Source organism: Myotis nattereri (assembly GCF_964212035.1).
Source record: "Myotis nattereri genome assembly, chromosome: 6".
NCBI lineage: Eukaryota > Metazoa > Chordata > Mammalia > Chiroptera > Vespertilionidae > Myotis > Myotis nattereri.
The window spans coordinates 93,803,177-93,816,546 of NC_138081.1; positions in this window are offsets into that span (position 1 = coordinate 93,803,177).

A 13,370-nucleotide genomic window follows, 5' to 3' on the forward strand; every position below is an offset into this window, starting at 1 on the left:
ATAATGGTGGAGGTGTTAGCTCCCACTATAGTAGCAATCATGTTGCAACAGATAAGTGAATCAAATCAATATGTTATATACCTTAAAGTTACACAATTTTATGCCATTTACATCTCAATAAAGCTGGGTTTAAGAGAAGGAAAAAAATAGAAATTAAGAGCCAGTGATTAGGAAGGATTCACATATAACTGGGACTGTTTTTTTTCAAAATCCTGTTATTTTATTATTGGTAAAATTTTCAAATTGACATGTATTTATTAAGTGCTTCTGATGATTCAAGGTTCCTTCTAATTCCATCTTAATTTCTGATTCTGTGACCTTGATTTATATTAGTCTGTGTTTAAACTCTGCTCAATTGAAGAGAATAATAATATCTATTTCTAGTAGCAAAAGCTAAGAAAATAATGAGTTACATTACATAAATTAAATAATTGTATTCACTTTAGAAACTGATATTAATATTTTGAATTTTTAAAGTTAAGCGTAGTGATAATATCCCACAAGCTCTCTCAACACCTGATTACTTCAAATCTGAAAGAAGCAGACATGAAAGAAAATCCAGTTATTCTCAAATAGAGAAGAAATGTGGCAATATTCATGGCAGCCTTCGATAATTAATTCCACTAATATAAGTGACTCCTTAAATTCCTACTTAAAATATGTTTCCAAGTTAAATATTATAAGTTTAAAATGGACAAATCTACATTAATCTAATGGGTTTCTTGACAATTTGAAATGAAACATGGCTTACTATGACATGATTTTAAATGCATTTATTTAAATGTGTCATACTTAATATGCAACTTTGAAAGTCCCTGGGTTGACATCAAAATATATTCATCTATCTCTGATTTGCTCTTCGGGAGCTTGGCCGTACTTCTTAGCCTCTCAGGAAGCTGATGGAAAATTCCCCAGGCCTTAGTACCATTTTCTACAATGCCAACTCTATTCTGAAATGACTTTTTGTAGTTATCTATCTTCAAGCCTGAAATTGATAGACATTTAATTATTTTAAATCGTTGCTTAGTGTCTCCTTAGGTTTGTCACAGTATTTGTCTTAAAAAAGTGGTACCCTTTAAAGAAAAAAATGCCTTAAATTTACTAATGAGGTTTAATAGGTAGGAAGTCGATTCTATTACAAAAACAATTGAAGGAAATGGAGGGAGTTTTGAGGTCCTTGTTCCGGGCCATTTAAATGCCACTGGAATTCTCAATGTTGGTTTTGGCTGTTCCAAGTGTAGTGTATTTTGTGTGTGTGTGTGCGTGCGTGTGTGTGTGTGTGTGTGTGTATGTACGCGCGTATTCCATTCCCTAGACTGAGATCCTGAAGCTCTATTTTTTCCAAATTTTAAAACCCAGCTAACATCTCACTTCTTCAAAGGCACCCTGAATGAAGCTAAATTGTTCCCATCCACAGCAGTTCTTAATCAGGTGCCAGGGGACCTTACTCTTTAGCCATCCTTACCCCCATGACCGCTATTGTTCTCTTTTTTTCTGGGATCATTACCATGACCTCTAGACTTCTTAATGTTGATTTCAATTAAAGGTGATGCTGTGCCTCACTCAACTTGCCCAAGGTAAAGCAAGGTATTTTAAAATATGCTTTGAAAGTGGAAAACCCATTATTTCCCTTCTTCACTACTAATGGGAAAAGGGGCTGGGATGACTCCTGGTGTGTAGAATACAATCACAGGGATTTTAGTATTTCTTCTGGCATAACAAGAGGAGGAAGGGGAGTTTCTACAATGGAGTTGGGTATAACATTGGGCAACAGAGAATGTTTTCATGTCATTAGGCTCCATAGACATATAGGAGGCTCCTGGAGCTCCATAGATTTATTTATTCACTAGAGGCTCGGTGAATGAATTCGTGAAAGGATAGGGTCCCTAGGCCTGGCTGGGGCCTTCTGGCTGCTAGTCGGGGCCTCCCTTCCATGGCTGCTGGGCTGGGGCCTTCCTTCCTTCCTTCCCCGCCGCTCCCTGGTGGTCAGTGCACGTTATAGCGAGCGATAGAACGCCCCATCTCACAGTCAAACTCCTATGGGGACACTTTGCATATTAGCCTTTTATATATATAGATTCATCCATTCATTCATTCATCCATTCATTCATTCCACAAATATTTTTAGAAAGAATGCCTTCTCTGTGTCATGTGGCAGGACAAAAGGCTGATTTTTGTGCCCTGGAGTTTTTTGGTTTTTTACTCTAGGTTAACTAGTTTTGTTTTCTGATTTGTCCTAGTTTCTCTTTAAAGGGGCTCTGTGTTCTCCCTACCTGTGTTCAAAGTGAGTTCCGTAAATCACTTTTTATTGACAATGATGTTTCCAACAAGGCTTTTAACCTAATTTATTACTGAAAATGTCTTTATGAGAGTTTTTCCTTTGCCAAAATAATTTGTCTCCTTTTTCCCACGTTCTCTTCTTTAGTATCAATTAATTTCTTATATGACTATTTGTCATTCCCTTTCTTATCTCCCTGTCCTCGTGTATTCTTCCCTGACTAACTAAATAGAAAGGCTTGGAGGATTTTTTTTTTACCCCAGTTTTAAAAATCTCTTTCATCTCTACATGACATTTTTCCCTTTCTAATAGCTCTTTCATTTTGGTGCTTTTTTCTTTTGCCTTTTATTTGACATTGCTTTTTATTCCCACGCTCAGTGAAGTCAGTTTTTTTTTTTTAAACACATTCTACCACTTCTTTTCAAGTTGGCCTGTATCTGCTCCCAGCTTCTCTCTCTTTTCTTCTTCTCGATAAATCTTTTTCTCTCTGATCTTTTCCTCTTTCCACTTCTTATCCTCTTTCCTCATTCTTCAAATTGTCCAATATGCCTTCATCTTTGTGTGTGTGTGTGTGTGTGTGTGTGTGTGTGTGTGAGATTTCCTTCTTCCTTTTTTTCAGTTCTTTTATTTCTACTTAGTACTTTAAGGGGAAGAACAATTTGGAACCTTTTACTTTTTTTTTTAGCTATTGTTAGGAAAGGCCAGACATTGCAGGACAATAGCCACATGGGGGGTGTTGAGTTGGAGAAACTGCCCTGCTTCCCTCAGCCCAGGAATCAGAGCATCATTGAGGCTGACGTGCAGCCATGAGCCCCACTCAGCCTTCATGCGATAATACCCTTTCACCCCAGATGCACAGAGTGGTTTATCTTTTTCTTAACAACACTCAAGACAACTCTATAGTTTTATCTATCACTTTTCCACTTTTCAAAGTACCTGCACCTCATTTTGTCCCCAGCACATTGAATGAGGCAGGGTGGTCATCTCCACTGGGGGAATGAGGCAGCGGAGGTGGAGCGAGGATTAGTGTGTGTCCTGGGGCCTGGGAACCACACGGAGTGCCCTGGTCCTAGACCGCCCCCTCTGGGCTCCAGAGGGACATGGTTAGTACTTCCTCAGGGCTCCCCCCAGGAAGGCAGTGTTTGTCGCCCAACCTCCCTACCCCTTTTCCCTTTCATTCCTCATTCTTGGAGAACACGGTTAATAATTCATCGCACCCCCATCTGTCCAGCCTTTGGATTGGAAAGCATTGCGCTAAGTCTACCTGAATAGTCAACCCCAGGTCTCTCAGGGCTCCTCTGCCTCTTACATTTATTTCCCAAGTGTCCTCATCTGACTTCAGTTTTTATCTCCCTCCTCCGGTCCAGCTCACCCCAGACACAACTCTGAGATATTTCACTTGGATGGTTTCCGTCATCTCAAACTCCACAGGACAAGACTGAGTTTGTCCTCCTCAGTCCGGCCTCCCTCCCTCTCCTAGGAACATTTCTCTTGTTCCTATTCACGGCAGGAGCACGTTCCCAGCCACAAAGGCTCGAAGTCAACTTGGAGTCATTCTTGCTCATTCTCATATCTAGTCGATTTCCAAGTTCTGTGAAAAGCTTCTTTTCTCCTTTTTCTCTTTCAATTTCTACTGCCAATACCCCTGCAATTGGGTTACACTTTCCCCTTTTAACGGTTCCTTTTACAATCTCACCCACTCCATTTTGTCTGACATACTGATGCCGGAATACTATTTTTTAAACTTCCAGACTTTGTTTTGCCAATGGAATAAAGACTGCACAAGACTGTACAGTTCTTTGGGGACAGAGTTATGGCTGGAGCCCAGGATTTGTAAACTTTAGTTTCTATACTTTTTTCTACTAAACTATACTGTGTCTTAGGAATTCCAGCATAGGAATCCTTTATCTGTCCTACTTATCCCTAAGTTCTTTAGTTTTTCTGTGCTTTGTTTTAATCTATAAGCTTCCTCAGTCCTTTTGGAAGTAGGAAGAACCTTAAAATTTAATCAAATCAAAACAAATGCTGGCCCAAATAAAAATGCTGTATAGACACGTAAAACTCTATCAAACAGGTGGAACAAATATTTTTTCTTTCAGAGACAAATCCTACTGAAAGAGTTTGATTTCAGATGCTACTGCCTACTGAGTCTAGACAATTTCTGATTCGAGAGTCTCCCTTCACTGACTCTTCTTCCAGGGAGCATATCTGTTCTGATTGCACAAGAGAGCGGCAGCCCTTGGTACTGAGCTCTGGTTCTTATCATGCTGGGTTTCAAGAATATTTGGATAGCTCACTATTTTAACATCATTAAAATATAATCTACCCATGGGGTAGGGCTAAAGCCCCATTTCAACAAAATCTAAGTTAAGGTTGGAATTAGCTAACAAGGCTATTTATGAAGTCTTCAGTTGGTCCTAAGAGGAACCCTATAAGGGACCTACCTGTAGCGGACTTCAAGCCCAAGAGGGTGGGAGGAATTGGCAAACAGAAGCAGAGAACGTTAGCGCCATGGTCCCGCAGCTGTAAGCTCACAGACACTCGGGAAGCACGCTCTACGGAAACCCTAGGGAAGGGCTCCGCTGGACTCAGCCTCCTCGGGGCCCTCTATAGCCTCTTGGCCATGCCCGTTGTCTCAGTTATTTGTGGACCTGTCTCTCATGCCACCCCATTATAACAAGTGAGAAACTGGTTCACTATACAAAGACCTTATTTGGCAATTTTCATCTTCAGTGCACTTTCCAAATGTTAACTAATTAATCTGCTTGACAGTATTCCATTTAACAGTGGTACATGTTTTATGTTCATAAACTCTTATAAGCTTTTTATTGCTTTGATATTTTATTTTTAGGTTGTTTTTTCCCCCCCCTGTGTCCCTCCAAGGCCAAATTAGCATAATTCTTTGCTGGCATGGCGCATGTTCTCCACAATCTGGATGCCTTCAAAGTGGTAGATGGCCAAGCAAGAAAATCAGATGAGGCTGTGGGAGGCAGAGGAGGAAACAGCCTCACCCTTGTGAAGATCAGAAATGCCACCAGAGACGCACCTGGCATTCCAGCAGCCACTGCCTCTGCTCATGCCACCCAAACCCATCCAGCCCCTGAGTGCACAACAAGTATTTACTGAGTGCCTACTAATGTGCCAGGTCTGTTCCAAGCACTGGGGATAGAAGAGTGAACAAAGCAGACATCAGTCTTTGTCCCAAGGAGCCCCAATATCATACATAAGCTTAGAGAGCTTCCTCAAATATTCCCTAAAAATGTCTCCTTATTCCATAGCGCTTCCCAGGGAAAGGAGCTCCACATACTTGTTTTCCGTGGGTAAATACAACTTAATTTGTCTTAACACTTTCTCTTTCAAGTTTCAAAGTCCGCTCCCAAAAATTAGTGTCCAAATCCACAATCTTCACATCTAGACAACTAGTTCTTGAACTTTTGGGGCTATGAATCCTGTAAGTATATGATGATAACTATGCATTTGCTCAACAGAATCAACAGAAGAAATATATGTATTACAAACATATATAGTTTTATTTATACATCTATTTATATGCAGATATGGAAAAACATGCATGCCATTTTGAGGGGTTTATAGACCTTCCAAAGTCTTGTGTATCCCTTGTTAAATAACCTCATCAAACCTAGAAATACCACTCAATTACATAGACTTCATCTCATTTAGATTTCAGCTATCACAATTAGATTTTACAGTTTGGAGAATGCGGTTATTAACACGGATTCTAATAGGCGCGTGTGTTTACTTCTTTGACCTCTTTGATCTTTTCTTTGAATTATTTGGGCCCTTATTAAGGCAGACTTGTCAAAGCACAGAGCTGTGGATATAAGATTATTTTAGAGAACAGAATGAGAATATTGGCTTCTGCATCATTTAAGGACATTGTCTTTAAGTTGCAGCTATAATGATGGCATGCTCCATGTCCTAGATCAGTGATGGCGAACCTATGACACGCGTGTCAGAGGTGACACGCGAACTCATTTTTTTGGTTGATTTTTCTTTGTTAAATGGCATTTAAATATATAAAATAAATATCAAAAATAGAAGTCTTTGTCTTACTACGGTTGCAAATATCAAAAAATTTCTATATGTGACACGGCGCCAGAGTTAAGTTAGGGTTTTTCAAAATGCTGACACGCCGAGCTCAAAAGGTTCGCCATCACTGGCCTAGATGGTGACTGAAACCCCGGGTTCCATCACTTTTTCCAGAATAATTGGTCTTACGGCCCCTGAATGTGTTCTCTTACACTTGCCTATGAGGAATTTCATCTGCCAGTTTTCTGCTCCCATATGCAGACTTGTGAAATTTTCACAGTTTCCTCTGCATAATGGCATGATATTTCATTATTAAAAAGAACTTAGTGTCATGGGCAAACCTGAGGATTTTATTGTAAACAGTCTCTTGTTACATCTTAGCATCCATTTGTGAGCTGGAACCATTTTAAAAAATATTTATCCTTCTCTCTCTCTCTCTCTCATTTTGTTTTTGAGCCAGCGTCAGTTCTTTTCCAAGATAAAACAGTTAATTAACTTCTGTGTTTGATCCCAAATGATATTCAGCAAAATATTAACAGTGAACATCTCTGTGATCTAGATTGTGGATGATTTTAATTTTATTCATTTTGCTTCTCTGTTTTCCACATTTCCTATAAGAATAGATACTGCTTTTGTAGTTACACATGTTATTAAATGCACATAGTTTTTAAAAATGGAATCTTTCCCGAGTGTCACTGAGTATTGAAAGGGAGGACATCAAGTGGATTCTCTTTCCCAGTATTAGGGAGGCGCACAAGCTCTCTTGCCTTTCTGACAAGAGATTATTCTATTTAGAAACATATAGGCAATCATATCCTCTGGTCCTTCCTCCTCGGTGCCTGTCACATTAGCAGTGTGACAGGCACTTCGGAGGCATCCATTGAATTGATCTGTCTACACAGATTTCAGTGGATCCAAAATTCCCACTGGCGTTTCTTCTAACCTCTTGGGGAGAGCCCATTTATTCCTAGTGATCATTCAAGTTTGGGAAAGAAAATCATGACAAAAATGCATTCTTGCCCTGACCGGTTTGGCTCAGTGGATGGAGTGTTGGCCTGCGGACTCGAGGGTCCCGGGTTCGATTCCAATCAAGGGCATGTGCCCTGGTTGCGGGCACATCCTCAGTGGGGAGTGTGCAGAAGGCGGCTGATCGATGCTTCTCTCTCATCGATGTTTCTAACTCTCTATCCCTCTCCCTTCCTCTCTGTAAAAAAAATCAATAAAAAATATATTTAAAAAAAAATCATTCTTGATCCAGCCAAGAACATATTGTTTATTTATTGCTATTTGATTTTGTACCTGTGACTGATCTGCTTCAAAAGTTAATTTAGGAGTGAGATTGTTGGTAATGCCTTCCTTTATAAACTGATTCATTCCGCAACCTCCTTTTCAGACCTGCCTGCACTTTTCATATTGTGATCATCCATCAGTTGGCCTCATCGATTCTCTTGCCATCTTTCTGCCTCCCATGATTCTAACACAGATTTTAATATTAGGATTAGTCCCTCAGAAACGTTCCCCAATTTTTTTAAGCTTACAATTTTTTTTAAAATTAGCATCTAAATCATTTAAATTTGCATTTGTTCTGCTATGTATGATAGTCCTTATATTTTTCTACTTGGGCACATTGATTTTTAATATGGTGTCTTCTCAAATAGTATCATTTTTTGTTTTTTTGTTTTTTAAAACTTCACTTTGCTTGCAGGTTATACTGAAATAGGCTAACCGCTTATCTTGATATTTAAGTACAGGAGTCCTCCCCTGTCCATGGTTTTACTTTCAGTTTCAGTTACCCACTGTCAACTGTGGTCCGAAAATATTAAGTGAAGTATTCCAAAAATAAACATTTCATAAGTAGTAGCGTTATGAAATCTCCCACGACCCACCCCATTGGGGCAGGACGTGCACCAGCCCTTTGGCCAGTGGCTCCACGTGTGTATGCTACCCACCCTTTGTCAGTTATCAGATATTTTGACAGAGAGAGACCACATTTACCTAACTTTCATTACAGTATATTGTTAAAATGGTTCTATTTTATTGTTGTTGTTGTTAATCTTGTGCTGTGCCTAATTCATAGATTACACTGTATCATAGGTATGTGTATGCAGGGAAAAAACACAGTAGACATAGGGTTGGGTACAATCCCTGGTGTCGGGCCTCCACTGGAGGTTTTGGCACGTATCCCCCACTGGTAGGGAGAACTGGTCTATGGCATTTCTACCCCCCAGTGATTCTATTGGATTTTCTTTTCCCCATAGAGTTCCTCAATTTCTTTCCATCCCCTCCTGTGCGCCTGCACCATATCCTTCCTATGCAGAGTTTTGGCTTGGCAGCAAGCCTCTCTGGTCCATTCCATGTTAATTATATCACAGTCCTCACGATTGCCAAGTGTTCCCATCTGGCCACGGGGCTGTAAGTCTTTAATGTGTATTTGAAGCGGTCATGCATGCTGGACTGGGCCTTCATCACTTCTCCCCTCCATTTGTTCTTAGATGAGGGCATCCTTATTTCATTATCCTCAAGTTCTTCAGATGTATTCTCCACTTCCTCCCTGATTGCTTTATTTGAATCTTGGATATCTCAAACACTGTGTTTGTATCTATCTTCCTCCCCATTCCCTGATTTAAAATCTTCTGAAACTTGAAAACTATCCTTAACTATCTGGTGCTATGTTACCTCAAACTACATTTTCCTATATAGACTCCACTTACCAAAAAATATCTTGGTTCTTGGTAATCTGTGAATGTCTTCTTTATGCCGTTATCTTGTCTACATATTCAGGCTCTGGAAATCTGTTCATCCTTAAAATTCTTTATAGAATCTACCTTACTTTGGGAGGTTGTACTGAGGTTTCTTGCCTTGCAATTGAAATTTGACCCAGACATGATTCAAATGGAGTCCCTGTAATTGTTCATCATTTATCCTCCTCAATACCAGCAGCCTATTTCATAAAGGTCACTATAGGTGTTTTGAAAGGCCATTCAGGACACGGATCATGGCCACCACTGTCTCTTTGTGAGTCAGTTACCCAATCTACTAACAAACCCGATTTCTCTGCCTTTAGTAGCATCCCTCCTCTTAGAGAAGTTTGGTTAGGGCAAGTGACGGGGTATCTCTTAGCAGTTGGATTCCAAATAGAGATCTATTTATGTTCTCATTATTTAGATATTTTTATTTGGTGTGATGAAAATAACATTGAAGTAAGATTTTAAAAATGTGAATTTTCATTCTAGTTATATACCTTAACTGAGTTAAGCCAGTCTGGACCTCTTCAACCGAAAACAAAGTATTTGATGTAGTTGGCCGCCAGGACTCTCCTTGTCTTCGACTTTCTGACGCTCTATAGCGGACTGTATATTGGGAACAATGATGCGCCCTGGTAGCATGACAATTGGCAGACAGAGATGCGATTTCCAGAGCCATGAACTTTCATGTGAAGTAACGTTGTAGGTTATAATCGCTTAATTATTTAATGTCTTTCTTTCCAGTGATGATGAAACGATGTTGTCTGCCAGGACCTCGAAGAGCTGAGAATGACTGCCTTGACTCTGTGCATGAAGGATCGGAGGCCCAGAAAGGCAGACTTCCCAAAGGGGATAAGGGGTAGGTCCCAGAATTAACCACAACGCTGTATGTACAGAAGTTTCAGTTGGAGAATTATATCATCCTGGGTTCCTGGACACCGTTTCCAGTGATGGTTTTATGAGAGTCAGTGGATGCTGTTTCAGGTCCTACGTTCAAAATGGATCCAAAACCACTTTCATCAGAGTAACCACTATTCAAGGAGAGCAATCCCACTTTCTTCTGGGTTTTCAGACCAAGGGTCTGTTGACTGTTGTTCTTTTTCCAAAGAAAAAGAAATCTAGGCATTTTTGTAGAATTCTCATGAGATTTCACTCAGATTTTGGATTTGGTGTCGCTGTTGATAGAGATGAGATGGTTGCGTTAAGAAATCTGATTTAAATGGTTTATTTTAATATTAAACAGTATGTCGCATAGAGCAGATCCATTTTGCTGGTGGAGGTCAACATCTGGCACATGTGGCAGCTGCTGGACACCAGCGGTTCTGCTGAAAACGTACAGTGGTCCTTCCTTCGGTTTTGACCTCTTTGTCTATGACGCTGCCTACTGACATTCATCTTTTCCCTGGCCTCCCCTATAGACACCTGCCTGCGTATTTGTTTATATTCTTTTGCTTAGGTTACGCTGAGCTGGAAAAACATGGTTAGACAAAACCAAGTGTGTTAGTTGTTCCTTTCCTTCCCCTTGGTGATGTGGATGCGGGAGTGAGAGGGGCAGGGGCCACAGCCAGAGACAGGAGACGGGGTGCTGGATGGGGTGAGCGTAAGGAGGGCTCGGGAGGGTCAGATGCTCCAGTGCTCACTGCGCCCATTCTCTTTGCTTTTAATCGCAGCCCCCCTTGGGCTGTTAGCGCTTGTCTCTTCATGCTCAGCACCATTTCCCTGTTGGTTGCTAAGCCCTTTGAGGGCAGGCGTGGGCCGCCTCCTCTGCCTTTCAGAAACAATTTAATGTGGGAAGAACCTGGTCTTGGAAGTTAGACCTCATTAGTTTAGAATACAGGTGACTCTGTATTTGTTGTGTGACCATGTGCATCTAGTTCAGTCCGCGGGTCTAAGGGCCCCATCAGTAAGATGGGGTGATGATAATAACAGGCGTCACAGATTTGCTGTACAGATTCGCTCATTCACAAATTCGTTCAACAGATATTGACTGAGCAGGTCTGCTAGTATCTGTTCTATCTGCCCAGCCCCCTGGGTGGGAGGATACAATGTTGATGACAAGACAAGAGCCCTGCTGTTGTTGAACTTCCCATGAATCAGATGTGAGAAGAGGTGAAACCTTGGGCATTGTCCTAGCGCAGAGTCCAGCTCGGACCTGACTGTTTTCTCAGACCTCCTCTACACTGTACTCAGCGTCCGGCACTAACAGTCCACACCATGCACGGAGGAGTCCATGACACCTGGAATCCACAGCGGAACCACTTGGGGCGCATCCACAGTGGGCGGGATGTGAAGACAAATGCTTCCGTTCAGTTTTGTGGTCCACAGTGTAGCTTTGACATGGAGAAAATCGTAGAAATAAGGAAACTTCCTAACTGTGTTGGGGGAAAAAAGTAAACATTTTTTATCATGTACATAAAATATATACATATAATTATAAATTTAAATTTTGGAGAGTGGCTAAATTCTTCCAATATTGTCCTTAGCATCTAATTCATTTCAGCAACTCATGTGAATGTCCTGCCTTGCATATTTAATGATGTGTGTGTGTGTGTGTGTTTTGTTGCCCAACTGAACTATAAGCTCCTTGCAGACAGCCCCGCTGTCTTATGCAGCATTCACCCAACAGGGCAGCTGCGGGCATAACTCGTGTTCAAGGAGCAGGAAAGCAGAATCGCAGTTCGGGCCCCAGCAGGCACTGTGCTGAGGCTGCCAGGGTTTGGCGAGTCTTTCCCGGCTGCAGCTGGATATGTGACTTCCACACAAGCCCGCGTGGCTCTTTCATTCGCCACTGTTACTGTTCCATACCTCCAGGCGTTTTCAGCTAAAGAGGCTGACCGAGCAAACCAGCGAAGATACTTTCCATCCCCTCCGGCGGAGCATCCTGCCCTCGTGTACAAACACAGGAACATAGTCCCCGCGGCCGCTCCGCCCTTCTCCGCGCTGCGTGCCCCGCAGCTCCCCCGGCCCGGCCAGGAGCCCGAGTTCTGCGGCCCGTTCTCATCTAAACGATGCTCATCACAGAAGAGTTTTCAATCCAGGTAAATATCATCCCCTCCCAGCGTCACACCCACACGCCTGCGCTCGCTCCCTCTTTCTTCCTTTCCTTTGATTCCTCACGCCCACTCGTGGGAGATGCTCCTCGTGGGGATCGCAGCCTTGCTCCTCAGTGAACGATAACAGCGCCCAAGGCCTCTCCTGCAAAGACCCCCGCGACTTGCAAAGGTGGGAATAAATCAGAGCAGGGAAGAGACGCTGCAGGAAGCCAGAAGCTAAATGCTACATCGTGTCGCAGGAGGCCAGGGGGAGCGGAGCCTGCCTTTCCTGGCAGCCAGTTTCTTCCTGCTCGTTACCTCGGCCGCAGCCCGTTAGAACAGTCATTCCGGGTCTGCTGGAAGCTGTCACCCCTCTCCTTCCTGCCGTGGCAGCTGGTGTGGGAGGCCGCAGACTGCCCAGTCCCTTCCAGATTCTACACACACACACACACACACACACACAATGAAGCTTAATTTGTTACAAAAGAAAAAAAATAAAGTGGCAGCTTACCCTCAGGCTCAGAGCATGCACGGGGTGGGAGTGGGGTAGGGGGGGGGGGAGCAAAGATAGATGCCTGCAGGTAGCCTGCCGCAGACATGGATTCCGCTCCCTCTGCCGCACCCCCCTTCCCCCCCCACACACACACCGCATGTACCACATTCATCATGCCCGATGGGGAGACAGTTCAAAAACTTCAGCAGTTTTCCAACAAAGATGCACCGTTTAAAAAAGACAATAACACAACTTCATTTTGTGTCGCTTTCTTTGTACCAGCAGTGAATCTGAAAAATGTGCTGCGGATGTGAGTGCAAATAATTAACGCCCAGGTAGGGACAGGAGGGAGAGTCGGGAATAGACACGGGAATAGACACGCATAAACAGAGGCGGATCCTCTTTCCCTCCCTGGGACCTTCCCCAGATCGCAGGGCCTGGGCCAGGCCTGCCCATTCATCACAGGCTCAGTTAGCTCTGCCCTGGCTCCTGCACCAATTCAGACAGCAGATGGACGGCCCTGAAATAGCGCGATCCTTTCACCCCGTGGGATGTAATATGCAGGCTTCCCAGACCCAAGAGTCCCGTGATGTCCCTGGGCCCCTGTGCCCTCTGTCTTGGTTCTCACTGCCCGGCTATCCTCAAATGAGTCCGGGGATCTCTGCCTCTGACACCCAGGCCTGCAGCTTGTACCCTGATACCCTGATTCTTGAAGCTTCCTGTTGATGACACTGGCCACTCTCAATCCAACATGCTGCCCACCCCGGATTTCC